Source organism: Schistocerca nitens, chromosome 5 (assembly GCF_023898315.1).
Source record: "Schistocerca nitens isolate TAMUIC-IGC-003100 chromosome 5, iqSchNite1.1, whole genome shotgun sequence".
Lineage (NCBI taxonomy): Eukaryota > Metazoa > Arthropoda > Insecta > Orthoptera > Acrididae > Schistocerca > Schistocerca nitens.
Window position 1 is genome coordinate 463,492,591 of NC_064618.1, and position 21,086 is coordinate 463,513,676.

The 21,086-nt window shown below is 39.9% G+C and overlaps 1 long non-coding RNA gene across 2 annotated transcripts in view; it reads left to right on the forward strand.

Moving 5' to 3' along the window:
- The window catches only part of LOC126259468 (uncharacterized), a 71,419-nt gene extending 52,802 nt beyond the window's left edge, over positions 1-18,617 (forward strand). For both annotated transcript variants that reach the window (XR_007546512.1, XR_007546513.1), the window contains 2 exons: positions 17,656-17,775; positions 18,342-18,617. This is a non-coding gene — a long non-coding RNA (uncharacterized LOC126259468). The remainder of the gene's footprint in view (positions 1-17,655; positions 17,776-18,341) is intronic.
- Positions 18,618-21,086: the final 2,469 nt, after the last annotated feature.

The following is a 21,086-nucleotide window of genomic DNA, read 5'->3' on the forward strand; positions in this document are numbered from 1 at the left end:
GAAACATTGTAAATTAACTAAACAATCACTGTTTCTTTGCCTTGCTTCACAAATTTTGTTATTGTTACTGTACAACCTAGGTTTCGGGTTACAAGCCCATTTTCCAATACATCACTGATTCCAAAATGATAATACAAAGATAAACATGATAATAAAGTAAAGATCTCAACTTCTTAATATATCGGTCCTCGGTTTAATGTAAAATTACTTCAATGACCATGTTAATGTAATTGTTGTAATTCCATGGTCACTGAAGTAATTTTATATTAAGCCAAGGATCGATACATTAAGAAGTTGAGATGACTATCTTTGCCTTATTATTGTGTTTATCTTTGTATTATCATTTTGGAATCAGTAATGTACTTGAAAATGGGCTTATGACCTGAAACCCTAGGATTTGCAGTAACAATAACAAAATTTGTGAGACAAGGCAAAAAACAGTGATTGTTTGGTTAAGCCTGTAATTATTTGGGCCAGGGTGACAGGTACAGTGATGCCCCAGCTGTTTGGCCAATGTACAACAGGTATTGTAAATTATGCAGTTAGCACATACAAGGTGTACAGCAGCTGGATAAAAACATAGTTCATGTAGATTAGCAATAAAACTGTGCTAAGACAGCTATCATAGCTCCTTTATCCTGAGGCAGATGACATAAGGTGCAAAGAACGAACCCAGACAGAACGCCAGGTGCACCGGACTGAAAATGGAATGTCACAGGATGATTCTAGTGGGAGCACACATGACTCACATTTGGAAGGATCAGTTCAAACCTGTGTTCAGCCATCCAGATTTAGGTTTTCTGTAAATTTGTTAAATCACTCCAGGCAAATGCCGGGATGGTTCCTTTGAAAGGCATGGCCGATTTCCTTCCCCATCCTAGACGCAATCCGAGCTTGTGCTGTCTCTAATGACGTCAATGTCGACGGGGCATTAAACCCAATCTTACTTTTTTCAAGTGGGAGTGGACAGTGGAGGGAACACCTAGAGCCACACTGGACCGAAAACAGGAACTGATCTGTAGCATGGTCCAAAATCTACTTTTGGCTGGTGAATAACAGTTTGGTTATGAGTTGGCAAAGCCAACAATGTCACATTTATGAAAGTAATTACAATAACTGTTACAGCATGTAGGGTTATTTCACACATTATGGACTTCAGTAAGTGATTTATGGCAACAGTTTTGATGCGTGTGGGTCAAAGCAGACACACGTTACTGGCAAGTCCAGTATTTCAGTACCTCTCATTTTCCTAACCAGCTCAAAAATATAGTTTAGTGTGTGTGTTGAGGGGAGAGGGGGGGGGGGGGATCTTTTCATTATCCATACGCAGGACAGAACAAATACTGTACTTCAAAACGTGAGATCAGTGTGTCTCTACAACTGCATGGTCTTATCCAGTTGGTGCCTATTGTACAATGTATAAAAAAACTCAGTGAGGAACTGAACAGCATTCTGCATTTTGGTGTTCATTGTACAGAAAGAAGCCTAATTTTTTTATTGCTTTTTTGTTAGTTATGTGTACAACAGTGAAGTTCATGAGCGTTCTGAGATGGAAGCGTCCGATTTCACCTGTCGGCTTTGACCCATGATGTAACGGTGTTGGGGTGTGTGATGTCACTACGGTGTGGAGTTTCAGGGCTGGTTGTGTGTGTAGATGTCATGTTGTATTGGATAGTGACCTCTGGTGGTGGATGTGCCAAATTTAACATGTGGTATTGGGTTCATTTGAGTTTTGGTTGTCATTGGGCGAATATGGTTTGTAATTTAGGTAGTTGGTGCGGTAAAGTGGGTTGCGGAAGTTTTTTTTCTGTGTTTGGCGTTTTTGTTAGGTCAGATTAGTTTGGTGTTTTTTGTGTGGAAAGAAGTCTAATTTTTTATTGCTTTTTTGTTATGTATGAATACGTCAGTGAAGTTCACAAGTGTATCATTATGCCCTGAGATGGGTGATTATATGATGTCAGACGTAAAGTTTCTGAAGATGTTTGGTACTTTTTCTGAATATGGTAGAAGGTGTCACATTTGTGGCAACAACATGAGGTTGACAAGAGTTCTGGTGGCTCGGACCAGGGACATGTCTATATAGCAATGTCAACCAGTGAGTAGATGGAAAACCTAGGTGGCATTGCCGGAGGTTTTTGTTTGTAAGTAATTTTGTTTTGGTTTTATTCTATAGTAATAGTGGTGATTTGTGGGTTGTATAATTATGGTAGGTGAGTTCTGTTTTAACTGACGTAGTGGATATTGGGTATTTGGCTTTTTGAATCGTTGGGATTTTGGTTCCACTTTTCAGAGTTGTAGGTGTTGGTTTCTTGGTATCAATATCTGCAGTTGAGCTATATGGGTCAAGGGAATATTCAATCCCACTTTTTGGGGTTATGGGTATTGGTATCAATAGCTGAGATTGATCTATATAGCTCAAGGGAAATATCTGATTTGGTTTAGCGGAACGTTGTAATTTAAATTGGTTTTGATATTATTTGTTTTGGGATGGTGCCGTGTTTTTTATTGTTATATATATTTAGCTTGTTCCCATCATAAATCCTCAATTTTCTATGGTTGTCCTGTTAGTTTCATTTTACTTTTGGAATGAGACGTTATTGTGTCATTTTTATTTTTGTTCGCATTTGTTGGTGACTGTGTGTAGTGATGTCACTGTCGTCAAATTTGTACAGTCGTTTCCACCATATTGATACACCATGGGTCAAAATAGATGGGTGGAATCACATACTTCTATAATGCTGTCAGAGCTATTATTAAAATTCATCTCAGTATCTCAGTGAGAAGTTAAAAAACAGTACAGCAGCATTACATCCAGTGCTGTTTTTAAAATCCTCCACACTTCAGAATATACTACAAGAACATTTGCATGGCCTCTACATATTTGTTGAGCCAGAATCACAATCATAGTATTAGCAGATGTAATGGGCGGGAAACACGAAAACTGGCTGTCAGTCATAGAAAATATATTATACAAATAGCAAGGAGAGAAGTATGGGTGTAATGTAAGACCAATAGTTTTTTTGTAAACTGCATGAATTATGTTGTTACTTGCCTGTTTTCTAAAAGGGGGCCAAAAAGGTACAGAAATATGTGTTTAATAGGCTGTGTTTCATTTCAATATACAGAACATGGAAAATCAGTATATAAGAGCATTTCCAAACTGAAAGTAAATTTTCATGAATTAAACGCATACTACCAGCAGTTTCTCTCTTTGTTAGCAAACTGCATTTCTGCAAGAAGTCGCCCTATTTTCTTTCATGCCCTCTAACAATGGTTATTTAAAATATTCACAAAAAAGAGTCAGTGTGCAATAAATAAAGAAAATAGAATGTTTAGCCCAAATTTTAATTCGTAATTAGGCCTTTCAGAAATAAGAAAGGAACTGAAGATAGCAAAGCAGCAGAAATAACAAGAGGAAAGAAAAAAAGCTGCAAGGATATCAAATCTGCTGGATAGTGTTTTAGTTGCGAAACAGCTGCTCTACACTCTGACAGACTTGTGTAATTAATATCCGTACTATAGTAATTCTTCAGTCAACAGTATTATCATTCATGACAAGAGATGGTAAATTTAAATAAGCCCAAAACTTGCTCGCCTAAATACGGAGTAAACAAATCACATACGGATCACAGATATGCTAAAGAGCTGATCAGTAAATTGTTTACTTCTCAAAATGGATCTAGACAACCACTACGTAAATTATAAAACCTGAACAGCTTTATGGAAACACAAAACAAACACAGAAGGTTAAAACTACGAAAGGTATAGAGTAAAACAGGCTCTCACATTGCACAGTTATAAGGGAAACAAAACTGCATAATGTAATACCGTAATGATCATAGTATGGGCGCTTAAGTGCAGTAAACACTACAGTATCGCCAAACAGTTGATGTTCTTTTTAATACTATTTGGGAAATTGAGATACTGGGGGTATAAGAACTCGACTGAGATGCTACTTGGAAGCAGAAAACATAGCTATAGCATTATTTCTTCATTTGTCTGTACTTGATTGGGTCAAAGTAATTTTCCCGCGTGCAGCATAAATTAATGTTCTGGGCATGAACTTTAATAACCACAAGAAAATAACAGTATAAAGATACTGCTTCCATTGTAAAAATATCTAGACAACGGATAACATCCTAACTTTAAGTTACTCAACTGTTGTGATACTATCGCACCTTCTCAGTTTCTTCTTCCTTGGATTTAATACTACTTCTGGTACTACGGACTCTGAAGCACTCCCGGAGGATGTCACGTCCAATAACTTGAAAGATTCCTTGTTGTTGTTTTCCATGTTGAGCGAAACTTCGTTATATATGACCATTCCAACATCACAGAACCATTTCAAATCACTATTTACAGAAAATTGTTATCACGAATATTTTGTAGTATTTACAACACTGTACACATAATGAGGATGATACACGCCCATCTTCTCTCTCATACTAGTTACATTATCTTATTCCATACGGGATTCTCCTAATGTTGACATTACAACACTTTTCAAAGATAGGTTTCATTATCAGCTGACTCAATGAATATAGAAAGATATAACACAAAGTTGGACCAAAAACATGAATGGAAAGATATATCACAAATTATCTGTCACAGGACTGCCACACTGGCAGATGGGGATAAATAAAATTGGAGATATTAGATATACTGCAAAATGGTGTCGATCTTCTGGCTTTGTTTCTTTCAGAATGTTAATTACAACATTTTAATATCCCGATTTGTATCGACGTTAAGGCCCGTCCACACGCAACGATCTGTCTGCGCAAATGTCTGCGCACATCACATGTGCGCAGACAGATCGTTGCGTGTGGACAGAAGATTTGCACCAACCTGAGGTGTGTGCAAACCTGGAAGTTGGAGTTGGAGGTTTGAGCGAAACCTCTCAAATCTGTAGGTTCAAACCACATCTGCGCAGACAAGTTGGAGCGTGTGGACAGGAGATCGCCGCAAATCTGGCGCGAAACAGCTGTTTGCTCAGTCTAGTGTTTGCATTTGTACGCACAGAGCATTAAAATGGCTGATACTCGTCAGTGTTCTCGAGAGTTTGTAAGTGAATTCATTGAAATATATAGAAACCACCCATGTTTGTGGAAGATTAAAAGTAAAGAATATAGTGACCGAGACAAAAAGACAGCAGTATACAATGTTCTAATTGAAAAATTACGGGCAGTTGACGCCTCGGCAAGCAGAGAAGCGGTAATAAAAAAATAATTTCGTTGCGAATTGGCGAAATTATTTGCGGATGGATGTCGAAACTTATAAGTATCTCTTAAAGCTTGTAACCCCTCATATTATGAGAAAAAATACTTGTATGAGAAGGGCAATTTCTCCTCATGAACGGCTGGCGGTAACATTAAGATTCCTAGCAACAGGAAGGAGCTACAAGGATTTGGAATTTTCATCTGCAATATCGAAACAAGCAATGAGTGAAATAATACCCAACAGATGTGAAGCTATTTACGCTTTCCTGAAGGATGAGTTCATGAAGGCAAGTCAAGTGAATTAAGTCTGTCAGCGAATTGTTTACCGAAAAGTTATCCAAAGTTCAGAAATCTAGAAGATCTGGTGTAGGAGTAGATCAAGTATACCAGCCAACGTTATGGTATTTTGATCTGCTTGTCTTTCTTAGTGATCAAGAAACGCCAAGACCAAGCAGGAATTGGAGTGTCAATGTGCGAGGAATGGAACACGAGGTAATGTAAAACAAAACTGGTTCGCCCTGCAACTCTCGCAGTAAATTTACGTGAGAAAACTGCTTTCGCTTTAGCAGCCACTGTCTACACCATTTTGACCGCTTTCTCTGTTTCCTGCGGTTGGTCTGAATGTTTTTTGCAACACAAGTTGCGAACACAGACCACAACAGAACTTCCTCCATTTCTATATTTCAAAATAACTGACTTAAATTTTGACGTTTACGGGGAGCGTAGTCGCTTGCCACTGATATTTCATTTCTACACCGACAGATGGCGGGCGAGTAGTAGATTGGGGTTTGTGTCGTGTGAACACACCACATTTGCAGCGATCTTTTGCATGTACAGATATCTGCGCCGATGTCTGCGCAGACAGATCGTTGCGTGTGGACCGGGCTTTATATATTTATTTGTTTACATTGTATGGCCTTCATTGGACCACTCTAGCCAACTTTATACAAAGAATTTTCCAATTTTCTGTCAGCCCAGTACTTCTTCATTCTCACGGATCTTATCCTTCTTTCTTCACCCTTCCTATTGGCTGTTTGTTGATTATCGTTTGCAGTCTGGTTTGTTTGTCTGTGGGTTTCCTGGTTTTGTCAGTTTTGTTTTTTAGGTCTTCCAACGTAATCTGTAGCTCATCCATATCGTCTTTGATTTCTGTAATCCACTAAATGTTTTACATACTATTCCACAATTTTTCTATTATTCTCCTGATAATCCTATTCTCTGGTGTTCTGATTAGATGTCCGAAAAATGAAATGCGTTTCTTCCTGATTGTACTAATTACCGGTTCTATTTCCTTGTAGACTGTTTCATTTGTAGCAACTCCCCAGTGTCCATATTCCTGGTACTCTTTGTTAATGCAAGTTCTGATGATTCTTCTCCCTATTTTGAGTATTTTGTCTATTTGTGCTGTGTTAGTTGTTTAAAGATGGTTTCACTTGTGTATGTTATTTCTGGTTGAGTGACTGTTTTGTAATGTTTTAATTTTTTCCCTATTGACAGGCTTTTTTTGTTTTAGATATTCTTGGTGATATATTCTGCTCTAGTCAATTTGTTTATTCTGTTATGTCATGTTGGCTTTTCATTGAGATTATATGTTATGATTTCTTGGGAGAAATATTTAAATTTATCTACAGTTTTGATTTCTTGGTTTCCAATGGCAATTTTGGTTATGAGCGGTGGGTCAGTTAACATGATAACTGTTTTTCAAGGGATATTCCAAGACCAATTTTCTGTGCAATTTCCTGCAGTGAGATAACTTGTTGTTTGGTTTCCTGAATACTGTTGGACAAGTGAGAAAGGTCATCAGCAAATTCTAGACAACTTAAACTTATTTTGTCTTTGGGTCTTCCAATTTGGATGTTCTCTGCGTTAATATTGTACCATTCCCTCATGATGTATTCTGTGTGTGTGTGTGTGTGTGTGTGTGTGTGTGGTTTTGAGGTTTTCGGGCGCTTACAGCATGGTCATCAGCGCCCAAACGCATAGAAACAGGAACACATGCGGTGAAGGGACGAAGACGGACAGTGAACAAGGAGAATGGCTGAAAGACATAGACCTGACGCAGTTCCAAATCCTCACATACAGAGGCAAAACAAGAGGAGAAGAAACGCACTAAAAAAGGAAAGGAAACACAAGGAAAAGAGAACAGAAATCGAAGTGAAACAAGTAGGTAATCGTGACTGGCGGATCTCTTACCTAAAACCTGGGTGAGCCAGTCACCCAGCAGCACATTAAAATCCTCTCCCTAAAATCCGAGGCAACAAATTGGACAGGACACAAAACCGTAAGACCTTAGCCACAGTCGTTGCGTCGTCTTGCAAAATAGAGGGCAAATCCGGTGGCAAGGAAACCACCGCCCTCTGGTCAGAGAATAAAGGACAGTCAAGTAAAATGTGGCGGACAGTAATCTGGACACCACAAGCACTGCAGATTGGGGGGGGGGGGTCCTCCCGCCGGAGTAAAAAACCATTGCGTTAAGGGAATGTGCCCGATGCGGAGGCGAGTGAGGAGGACCTCATCCCGCCTGCATGACTGATAGGACGTACGCCATGGCCGCGTGGTGGCCTTGACTAGACGCAGTTTATTTTCACCAACTGCCAGCCACTCCTCTTCCCATTGACGCATAACACGAAAACGCAAAAGGGAGGTAACAGCATGGAGGGGGACGGCACATTCAACAACGTGAGGGAGGGAACATGCATCTTTGGCAGCCAAATCCGCCAGTTCGTTTCCCCTAATACCCACGCGCCCCGGCACCCAGCAGAAAGAAACCTCCTTCCCCCGCCGTTGCAGGTGGAGTAGGGCATCATGGATGTTCTGGACGACCGTATCCGCTGGGTACAAGTGTTGCATGGTCTGAACGGCACACAGGGAGTCAGAACAGATGAGAAACTTAAGACTGGGAACACATCTCATCTGCTCCAATGCCCGCAAGATCGCAAACAATTCAGCATCAAAGATGGTAAATGCCGCAGTAAGCCGTAACTTGACGACTCGATCAGGGAAAACAACAGCACAACCAACAGAGTCCCCCTGTTTAGAGCCATCCGTAAATACTGGTACATGGTCGGGATGCTGGTTTGAAACATCGTAAAGTAAGGAGGTAAAAACAAACGCAGGAGTCCAGCTCCTCCGGTACTCTGACAAGTCTAAAAGGATGCTGGGCCTCTGGAGCAACCAGGGAGGCAGGCGGGTAAAACCCTGAAGTTGGGGTGCCACACGCTCCACTCAAGAAAATGCATGGCACAGATCCCAAATGGTCTCGTTGCCCTGGGATGACTGGAAAAGAGATGTTCCATAGGCGGTCAGACAACAATAGGGTATGCAGGGGATGTTGGACAGGCAAGGAATTGACACACCTGTCACACCATGAGGACCTTCCGCCGGATGGCGAGCGGCGGTTCCCCTGCCTCAGCACACAGGCTGGGGATGGGACTGGTACGGAAGGCACCAGTGACCAGCCTGATACCCTCATGGTGTACTGCGTCAAGAATCTTCAGATACGAAGGCCTCGCTGACCCATACATGGTGCATCCATAGTCAAGACCGGACGAAAGCCCTATAAAACTGCAGCAGATACGCCCGATCTGCTCCCCAGGACCGATGGCTCAGACACTTCAAAATATTCAGTGCCTTCAGGGCCCACACCTTGAGGTCTTTAAGGTGCGGCAAGCATGACAACTTGGAATCAAAAGTGAGGCCCAGGAAACTCACAGTGTCTCTAAAAGGAAGAATGGTGTCCCTCAGACGCAATTCAGGAGAGGTAAAAAGACGTCGAGAATGATTAAAATGAACACACACACATTTGTCTGCAGAAAAGGTAAAACCCGTCTTCGCAGTCCATGCCTCTAATCGCTTTATCGTAAGCTGCAACTGCTGACTAGCAGTGACAAGACCGGAGGAAGAACAAAAAGCAGCAAAATCGTCCACAAACAAGGGGCACTGGGCAGGACTCCGGATAGTGGACGTGATACTGTTAATGGCGACGGCAAAGAGGGTGACACTTAAAACGCTTCCCTGAGGAACACCATTCTCCTGCACATACAAATCAGATAGCACATTACCAACCCGATATCGAAAGAGGCGGTGGGAAAGAAAGGACCAAATGAAGATGGGGAGATGGCCACGAGAGCCCCACTGATGGAGTTGATTGAGGATAAGGCGGCGCCAAGTAGTGTCATACGCCTTATTTATGTCAAAGAATACACCTAGACAATGCTGGTTGTGTAGGAAGGCTGGATGGCCGCCTCAAGCAGGGTCAAGTTGTGTATCGTTGAACGACATCTCCGAAAGCCACACTGAGAGTGGCTAAGGAGCTGCCTGGTCTCGAACAGCCAAACCAGGCGATGGTTGAGCATGCGTTCCAACGTCTTTCCGACACAGCTCGTCAAAGCAATACTCCGATAACTACTGGGATGCATTCGGTCCTTCCCCCAGTTTGAGGAGGGGAATCAAAATCGCCTCCCTCCACGAGTCAGGGAACGTGCCGGATAACCATATCATATTAAAGCAATTCAGGAGAACTTCCTTTTTATGGCAGCAACAAGTGCTGCAGCATGCTGTACCGGATTTGATCATGACCGGGCGCAGTATCATGAGCCACAGACAGCGCCGAATCCAGTTCCCACATTGTGAAGGGGCAGTTGTAGGGTTCAGAATTTGGAGACCGGAAAGTCCAAGTGACCCCTCTCGATGGCAGTGCGGTAGCGGCAGAAATCTGGATCACAGTTAATAGTGGCGGTAGATTCCGCAAAATGCATGGCCAGTGTCTGGGCAATGTCTCTCGGCGCCGTGAGGAGACATCCCTGATGCAGCAATGCCGTGACAGGTAGTTGGATGCGTTTCCCGGAAATCCTCCTGATGGCTTCCCATACTTCCGTAGAACTAGTGGGGCGGGAGATGGAGTTCAAGAATGATTGCCATGACCGTCGTTTGCTCTCTTTAAACACTCGCCGCGCCTTGGCCCTTGCCACCCAAAACGCCGAAAGATTGTCAGCTGAGGGACGGCACTTGAAGTGGCGCAGAGCTGTACGGCGGGCTCGGATGGCTGAGCGGCACTCAGTGGTCCACCAGGGGACAGGACGCCTCTTGGGATGACCCGAGGACCGTGGGATCGACAATTCAGCAGCATGGGAGATCACGGCTGTAACATGGTCGACCCATTCGTGGACGCTGGCATGGTGTTCCAAAACAGCCAAATGGCTGAAAAGTGTCCAGTCAGCTCTGCAGAGGTGCCACCTGGGCGGCACTGGTAATGCCACAGCCTCATCCAGGAGGCGAATCCAAATGATGTATTCTAAAGCGCAGTTGAACAGCAGGGGAGCAATCTCCTTGTCTTAAACCTGTTTTTATGATGAATGGCTCAGAGAGTTCCCCCTGAACGTGACTTTTGACATAGTGTTGGTTAGGGTGAGTTCTATCAATTTGATTAATTTTGTATGGAGCCCGAAATTTCTGAAGATTTTTAAGATCTATAGATACAGTCATATGCTTTTTTAAAGTCCACAAAGTTTATTACAAGAGGTTTATTTCGTTTCTTGCAATATGCTATGGCTAATTTTAAAGTGATGATCTGTTCTGCACAGCTTCTCCAAGGTCTGAAGCCTGCTTGGTATTCACCTAATTCTTCCTCTAGTTGCTCTTTGACCCTCTTGTATAGGATTCTGGAGAAAATCTTTTATGTGCAGTCTAAGAGAGAGATACCTTTGTAATTATCTGGGTTGCTTTAATCTCCTTTTTTGTGGAGTGGGTGGATTATGGCTGTGGTCCAATCTTTGGGAAACTTTTCTGTTATCCAGATTTTTGTTAGGGCTATGTGTGAGGATGTTCAAACTGTATCACTGGCAAATTTCAACATGTCTGCAAAAACGTGGTCTTCTCCACATGACTTATAATTTTTCATCTCTCTGAGTGCTATTTCCACCTCTTGGATTGTTGGGGATTTATGAAATCAGGTGGAGTATTGATGGGTGTGTCTGTATTAATTACTAAAAGTTCCTGGAGTCCCTCACAATTCAAAAGTTTACTAAACGCTTTCACCATGATTTCGGCATGTTCCTTGTCATTATGTGCCATTTTCCGTCTTCCCTTTTCAGCATTAACGTGGGAGGGGCAAATTTGTGTAATTGTCTTCCAAACATTTTGTTAAAGTCTCTGGAATTGGTTTTATGGTAATTTTCTTCTATTGAGTCGATTAGATCTTTCTGTGATTGACCCTTGGTTTGCCTGAAAATTTTTCCTGATATTTTTGAGCTTGGTTGCATTTTCTTCTGTTTTGTGTATTTGAAATGTTATTCATGCATGATGTCTTTCTTCATGAATTTTGTCACATTCTGAATTCCACCAGACATGTCTTTTACATGGGTTCAATGGAGCTAAATTTAATGCTTGTTGCTTGAGAATTTGAACCAGTTCTTCTAAATTATCTGTCAGTTTTATATTTTGTGTGACATCTCTATATTTATCATTTGTAATTAACTGGTGGGATCGAAGTTCCTCTTTCGTTTATTGCATTTTGGTTTCTTTTTTAGTGGTGTGAGCTTAATTTTGATTTTGACAATGTAATGATTTGAACCTTTATCTACTTAATACTTTAACATTGTAGATTTCTCTGTGGAAGAATTTGTCCATAAATACATGATTCAACTGCCATTCTCCTTTTCTCCAATCATGATGTTTCCAAGTTTTAAGTTCGTTTGGCCTTCTTTTGAAGTATGTGGACTTTGAGATCAGTTTGTGTTCCCTAAAGATTTCAGCAAGTCTTTGACCATTATTATTTGTTTGTTTATGTGGAGCTCATTCCCCATTGATATCCCAGTATTTCTTTTCTCTTCCAAGTTGGGCATTGAAGTCGCCTAACAGAATCTTGGCATTGTTAACATTTACTTGGTTTATTGTTTGGGCAAGGAGATCCCAAAACTTTTCCACTTCTTTCCTAGTTTTTGTTAGAAAATCCTTTTCATTAGTAGGGGCATGGGCATTAATGATGGTATAAATTTTGTTGGATGCTTTTAAACTCAAAGTTGCAATTATAGGGGAGATGGCTTGTAAATCTATAATTCAATCTATTATTTTCACATTGACTGTAAACCCAGTTCCAAATTGGGGACGTTCTTTCATGACCCTTATTCCGGGTTTCCCATTGTAAATTCTGTAGCCTTGTGATTCGAATGGTTCTTCTGTAGTATTTCTCATTTCCTGGAGTCCTGCTTCTAAAATTTTGTCTTTATCTAATTCATCCATCAAATTCTTTAGTTTTACTGCTTTAAGTAGAGAATTAATATTATGAGTTGCGATGTAGTTGATCCGAACTTGTTTGATCCTGTTCTTATGAGCTGACATAAGAATGGGTGATTGCCAGTGCTCCGACTCAATGATGCCTTCTAGGTGGCTACCCACCAAATTCGAGGTAGCCTTCTCCTGCGTTCTTGGACTGGACAGTGGAAATTTTTTCCTAAAAGACCTTTCCATGGTCGACTTTTGAAGGTAGTTAACCTTGGGTGAAGCATGCTCCAATTTACAACTATGGTTGTTAACCACTGAGGCACAACCCTAGTGTCCAGGGTTTTATATATACTATATTGTTATAGGTTTATGTAGCATAAGTTAGATTCAGGGAAATTAGTTTTTCTCAAATATGACAAAATTCGATGTAATGCATACTTATATGTTTGATATGAGAGAAACAGGAGAGAGGTCTTGACTATGCTAAACATTTTTGCGTTAAGAATTGATATTGTAACAAATGGTTTGAATTAAAACTGTTTATCATATTTAGTCACCCCGTGTGTAATCCAGGTTATCCCAAAGTGTGAAAAAAATTTTTTTTTTGCTTTTCCGTGTTTTCTTCACTAACCAAATATTTCCAGATTAATTACAGTACCTGTCAAGAAATGTTTAACAGTGTTATGAAGGAGTGTGACAAATCTTTACTTAAAGAAACCCATTACTATTGAATTCCAAAGTATAAAATGATTTAGTGGCAACACATGCTGCGATCATCTTCTGAATGCTAGTAATAATATGCATTTTTAATTCTTTCAGTTGTCTTATACAACACTACACGAAAGTCTTGTGATTAATGATACAATATGTAAGCCAGGTTCTAAATGGCATCACAGACCATTATGGTCAATCATCACTCTTCACAGCGTTAGTCCTCTCAATAAACTATACTCCCATGAAAATTCAACTTTCAACTGTAAGTTACAGCCAATGGAATAGTCCTTTATTTACAAAACTGATAATGCTAATGACTAATTTAACTGTTTTATAAATTATTTTTCTACCCTTTTCTAAGAGTCATTTTCCAAGAAATGGGTCAAAAGAAGTCATTCCAATTCTGTAAGTGATCCATGGGACACAAAAAGTTTTAAACAGTCATTCAGAACTATGATGAAAATTTATGCTAAAATCAGAACAAGTAATGATACAGAAAAATGGAATCATTATAGATTGTACTGCAAATTTTAAAGTAAGTAATACAGAAATCAATATCCCTCTTCTACAAGAAGAGAATACGTTATTCTAATAATAAAATGAAAACAATTTGGAACATTATAAGAAGTGAGACAAATACAAAAACAAGTGACAAAGATAAGCTAAGAATTAAACATGGGGGTAACTTAACAGGAAATCGGAAAAGTATAGCTGGAATTTTTAACAAACATTTCATGTCAGTTAGTAATTTGCCTGTAGGCTATCTGCAGAGGAAGCCATGAGTTTATGTCAAGCTGAATACTTCAACATAACACCAGAAATGTGCCTTAATCCTGTCACTGTAGAGGAAATTCAAACAGACATCTGGCCTCTAAAATGTAAGAATTCTGAAGGGATAGATAATGGGCCAAATTTTTGATGCTTCAAGTCAACAAGGCATTTTCCATGAAAGACTCAAGTATGCCATTGTAAAGCCCCTATACAAGAAGCCTATAAAACTGAACTCACTAAGTACCACCCTACTTCACTATTAACAGCCTTCTCTAAGATTCTAGAATAATTAATGCATAATAGATTTAATTAACACCTCATGATGGCAGAGCTATAAGGAAGAGTCAATTTGGCTTTCATAAGGGTTGTTTAACAACATACACTGAGTGCACTTGCAGATGAAGTCCTAGAATCTGTAAATGAAAAAAATGACAGGAATTGACGTTTTGTGTGACTTAACAAAAGTCTTTGATTGTGTAGATCACCATATTCTCATGCAAAAGGCAAATTAGTTGGAATAAGGGATGTTGCAGGAAATCAGCTACTATTATATCCACAGGACAGAAAAGTAAAAGCAGTTTTAAACAGCTCAGGTGAGATAAGGGGTACCTCTGCTCAGTCTGAATGGACTCCCTTTAATTGTGGTGTGCCTCAAGGCCGAATTGAAGGCAGGTTTGAACCACCGTCCTTCTGAATCCAAGTCCACGGTGCCAACCTACAGTCCATTAGTCCAGAAGAACAGCTGAACATAATTAGTATGGTAGAATTTTGTTTAAATCAAAATTATTTTTGCTTTCAAGGGAGCTATTAAAAGAAAGCAGATAGTGTGGCAATAGGTTCATCCTTACCCCTCTTACTAGCAGAAATGTTTATTGATTAGTGGTAGTCACATATTTGGGGGAAAATATTCCAGCTCTTGTTCAGTAACTGATTAGTTTGATCACTGCATTTAGCTTTTTGATCTTTCTGTGGTTTTAGTATTAGCACTACCTAGGAAAAATATTTACTTTGCTTGAACAATTTGTTTCATTTAACAGCACTACAGTCTGTCCTCTGCTTTAGTCATAATCGTATTATTGCTTCCATTCTTAGTGACTGTGACTTTGCTAACACAAAGAAACAAAACAGCTATACTGTGGGACCTAAAACGAGCGTATTTCAAAGTCGTGACTTACTAATATATTTCCCTCTGTTTAAAATAATTATGTTATATGAACAACAAAGTTCTACTGACCTGATAGTGTTGCATAGCTATTCTGGATTCAAAGTGCAGGTGTGCAATTTCAGTGAAGTGGTTAAAGAAAAGTGAAACAGGACAATATTTACAGTTGTGTAAAGCAACTCATTCACTTTCAGCATCAGTTCTGCAGTACAGTATCAAACGCCACATGAATTACACTTTCAAATTAAAATACAGATACATCACTCTCATAATCTTCTTTTTGCCAAGCAATGAATTGGGCTTGTGCTTCAGTGCAGAAAACTGATGATTACAAGTGTGATATGGTGGTGTGCAAGACATGGAACACCTCCTGGTCTGTCCAGTCTGTCCCTACATATGCAATCTTGAAGATTTGTGGCTGGATAAGAAAGAAGCCTTGGATGTAGCCCAATATTGGCTGAAAGACTATTATTGGTTTTCAGACACAAAAAAGTAAAGTAAGTTAGCCTTATCTTAATGGCCACAATTTATAAGCCCAAAAATGTTCGCCTTTCCCCCTGATGTTCTCATCCCCCATCCATCATCACCTATCCCCCAGTCCTCTAGGCCAGTTGGGTGATGTATAAGTGGTAGCTCAGAATGAATGATCTTAATTACTATAATTTATGACCCAAAACTGACATGGCTTTCCAGACACTTCGACTTTAAAGAAGGTGCGTGAAAATGGCGAGCATTACGTTATTGGCTGAAATTCTATAATTTATGGCCCAAAAATGATTTTATGGCTGTCTACATACTTCGAAATTACAGTGGATGTGTGAAATTAAAGTAACATAGCATATATCTAGCAGAAATCATACTAGCACAGTGGTAAAGTCCAATTATAGCATTAAGAAAACTTAAGCACCATATTCTCATAGTAATGAAAATATTTCACACCGTATTTACTATAATTTGACACAAAAAGTAGCCTCCACACAATGATATTACTATGAAGCTGCCTTAGAGAAGTGTGCCTCTAGTGTAGACTTGAAAATGATGGGGGAAATTAAAAAAATACAAGTAGAGAGATTGCTAAAGTACACCAACATCCAATTTTTAAACAATCTCCCACACTTGTCCTAAAATCAATCACCAGTTGGATTTCGACAGGAACAGTAATAACACTTCCTGACATTAAAACTGTGTGTCAGACTGGGACTTGAGCCCAGGACCTTTGCCTTTCAGAGGGAAGTGTTCTGCAAACTGTGTTACTCACAAGCTGCTAACTTCACTCAGATAGAAAAATTCATTCTGCGAACAACAATGACCTCTTTACTAAAAAAAAAGAATACATGAGGACCTCTCATGTGGGCTTTGAGGGCCTCTCAGCTTGTCACCATTTCTGCCATCAGCTGCCCCTATGTATTGAAAACAGCCTCCCAGATGAATCTCGTTGCTACTATTACTGTCCCTTCACATGTGAGCGATGCAACCAAGTCTCGTGGTACAGCTTGAGTGTCTTATAATGCACTCAGCTGCCCAACGTTTATACAAGACCACTCACCTATGAACACATTGGCCTGCAGCAGGCCTCCATGCATGTAGCACAGGTCAGTACTTGCACAGCCACCAACTTGCACTCCACACAGTCGAATGTGCTGTCAACTCATCATCCACAACATGTCCACAGCAGTGGGTGGGCAAATGTCCCATTGACTCCCTACCCCTGCCGCTGCTGGCTTATAAGCCAAGCTATGCATTATAGTCCAGTAAGTGCAATGTAATCTCATTTCATCACACAGGCTGTTCTTATCTTAAACAGTATGTCAGAGTCTTCACATTAAACTCTCAGTGTAGTCTAAATAATACAAAGCAGATGCCTTCAGTTGTGCTGTCTGTATCACACGTTTTACGCATTTGGATAAATAGCCAAGATAATCCACACATTATGTATGATAATGTAGCCTGACAGAGATGTTGAATAAGACATACTCGAAATTTAAAGCGTCTGGTAAACTTGCTGGGCATTATCAATCCTCTATACAAAAATGGGATTCAAAGCATTAATGCACAAGAGCGATATGTTGGCATAAATCTCGAAATGTATAGCCATACACTAGTTGGAGTCAGTGCACAAAAGCGAGCTCACACACAAGAGTGATACACCTGTGTAAATAGCGCACATACTATGGTTCCCATTGTCCTCCAGTCAGTATTTGCACTGTAAAATATTGCATCAGCATCCCTCTTTCATACTGGTTGCAAAAATGTCAAGAAGTTACCTCACTGATTGTATACGACCACCACCAACACACAAAAGCTAGATGTGACCACACCCAACTTTCCCCCAACACTCGATTATATATAAGGTGCACTCCACAGCTTCCCATTTCAGTGTTACTCTGGCTGCCAACAGAATCAGCAGAAATTATGAAGCCTCAATGTGATAGATCCAATGATGAAGTGAGCAAATGCTCTTAATTTGGTGTTTGGGAGGCTGCAGGAATGGATGAAAAACACTTTATGTGTGTGTGTGTGTCAGTGTTTGTGTTTAGCTACAATTTAATGACTTTTTCTTTGGTGTTGCAGATTGCAGCGTATCATTGATGGAGGATAAAATATTGCACCTCTTAATAATCAGTTCTCCTTTGGGAGGTGACTGCTTCAAGATGACTGAACCAGCATCACTAAAACGTGAAGATTTTTATTGTAATTACATGTCTTTATATAGCTGTGTGTGAATAATCGTTTGTTACAATCGTAATGTGACATAATGTCCCCCCCACCCCCCAACCATAGCATTTTTCAACTATGTTACTCAAATGGAGGTGGATGAGTGTGTTGTGGTTGAGACCAGTCCACTCATTGTATGCCCTTGGAACATAGACACTGAACCCAGTCTGCCAGCTCTGCATGTGGTTAGCTCATGTGACACAGATACTATGCCTATCGCAAACAAGTCAGGTCTGCTAGCTGCACATAAACACAAGCACTAAGTCCTCTCTCTCTCTCTCTCTCTCTCTCTCTCTCTCTCTCTCTATATATATATATATATATATATATATATATATATATATATATATATATATATGACTTCTAGTGCAATGTCGTCTGTTGTGTTGTGTAAAAATATCCCAGCCTTAAGCTCTAAGGCCTGTGATCCAACTGTTGAGGAGTGGATACATATATAGTAGTAATTCACTTAAGAGTCTTTCCACAATAATAATTTACTTTTGGATACATTGCTCTATGAAATGGTTTTCTTTTGTTTCTAGGCATCGTGCATAACGATTTTGTGGTGGGTGAAAGGGCTGATGTCACAGCCACTGCCAGGAATGTGACTCACAGGAACAAGACCATATCAATCATTTCAGCACTTTGAGAAGGACTCAATATTGAAAATTATGGAGACAATAGTTTAAGAACTCCACAGACCTGGGTGCAAATCTTCCTCATGCAAGTGTATTGTAATTCGAGGTTTGGGTGATTTATGTCTGGAGCTTTTGTAGGTATGAGACAATATTCATGAGCAAATAAAGGTTTCAACTATATTTTAATGGTCATTGATATGTACTCAACGTATTTCTGAGCGCTACTTGTGAAAAGACTAGGAAGAAAGATATATGTGTGTTTGAACAATTGTTGCAGACAGCGACAAATCAGTGTATCATAAACCTTCAGACAAGTCATGGTGGCTATTATGTCTTCCTTTGCACGATATGCTGTTCTTCAGTCGATACAGGAGCAAAGAATAGATGCCGTTCATGAACAGAGAATTCAGATATTAATTTATTCTATATCTAATATCAAATAGTAAAAATAATACATAACTTTGCTGCTGTTGTGGTGGTGTCAATTGATAACAGTAGCTTCAAATATAGAAATATGTACAGATACAAAAGATTTCTGAATCCATCACTCTTCAATACAACACCTATTCGGAAGATGTTGAGGCCTGGCCACTACGAGTCTGCCTCAAACGGCAAACTCCCGAAATGGGGTCAGTGCATGAATGTTCGAACTTAAGTAGACCTGCTACTGGAGCTACAGAGAGGGGATTGGTAGCGGCGTAATTTTCGTGGCAGCGGCCTTGCGTCATGGTGGTGGCTGTAGGAAATACGGCTGACAACGCAGTGACAAGTTTTATGGTAAATATTTTAAGGCATTAAGGGATGAGTATGGAATACACCACAACTCAACATTCTTCAAATTGAGGATAAGTATTGTGGAATGTTTGAACAGAATGAAAAACCATATCTGGATGCATTTTAATCTTTGTGGATCGTATGACTGGATTGATATTCTTTAACAAATAACTGAGCAGTACAACTGGACTATACATGGAACAATAAAAACGAAACCATTTGATGTTTATGATAATGAGCTTTTAATTATGGTTTAAAATCGTATTAAAATGGTGAACCCACACAAACAGATATTTAATGTAGGTGATTTCTTACGTATTTCAAAATATAAGACTGTGGTTGGGAAATCATGCCTGCCCAGCTGGTCAATTGAGACAGTTACAGTTTCCAAAATTCAGCAAACAACACCTAGAAGTTACATATTAAAGGATGGAAGTTGTTGTGAAGTAGGTGGTAGTTTTCTCAGAGAAGAACTGCAGAGAAGCAGTAGACCAGACATGTTTCTCATAGTGTGTGTCATAAGAGAAGGGGAAATAAGGTCTTGATTAGTGTCTTGGCTTCGCTTCATCGCACAAGAGCTGGGTGGATGTTAAAGATGTGGTTTATAATAAGGCATGCAAACCTTCCAACTGCGCAATAGCATAACATGTCTGTAGGATGTGCATTGCCTATGGCAATGACAGTATTCTTGACAAGCTACTGGTAGAATTACACATTCCCTCATACAACTACTGCTTGTCAGGAATAATGAAGGAGAAGCAGCTAGTATGTGGCGATAAGGAACTTAATCTGCTGAATGAGGCTTGCAAAGATCATATCATCACATAAATTGCAAAAAGAGGTCCAGTAAAGTGCCGCACTGCATATCGAATTTTTGACACTAAAGCGAAGGAAATATGGGGAAGAGGGAAACTGGAATAAGGTAACATATTGCAGCATTGGGAGTTGATAAAGCAAGGTGTGCCTAACTTAAAATTGAGTGTTGGGATAAATTTTCGACAGATATGAGCGCCGCTCGTCACCCACTTAAGAAGCAGATTAAAACTGAGGGTGTTTAAAAACCTGCATCCAAGTTTTTATCAGCACCTGGAAGTCTCCTGAAGCAGAAAGGAGTGAGAAGAAGAAGTCCCTCCTCTACTACCATTACGTAAGACATTACGAGGAATCATCCCATTCCTAATTCCTGGGCTGGTGGGACTTTTAGCTCTTGGGTCATCAGCCAGAGCAGCTTGAGCTATAGCCCAAATTGCATAAAATGCACAAAAACAGTTTGCTGAGGGGGGAAGACAGATAAGTGATGGAATGTCTTGCCATTGGGAAGGGACTGTATTTAAAACCACGCATGGGAAAGTCTTGGACTTTTCATAAAAAAAGCTCCTTGCTGACCACCCAGTAAATGAATGTAAATCTGCTTAAATTCACTGAAAAATTCCACATTCCAAGATTCTGTGGAGTTTTTATGTGGGATGCGATACTCAAGACAATGTAGAAATTTAAAGAATTGCAGAATTGTAAATCTATATGGTCCAGGGGGATCTGGAATTCATTGGGCTGTATATATTAAAACATAAAAAAACAGAATAACATCTACTAGCTTAATTCATTCAGAGACTTATGTCTGTCAAAAGAACTGCAGAATGACTTTACCAACAATCATGTCTTCTACAGTTTTTGTTGCTACCAAGACTTCGATATATATTTTGTGGACATTTCTGTCTCATATTCCTCCTGGTGACCCCATAAAAACTAGCAGCATGGACAAAAATCACTGTGTCAGTCGAGATTTAGATATGATATTGTACACTCTGACCATAAGGTAACAATCAGCTTGCACATCACTTGCTGTTATCAGTTGAGTAAATATGATGTTGCTCG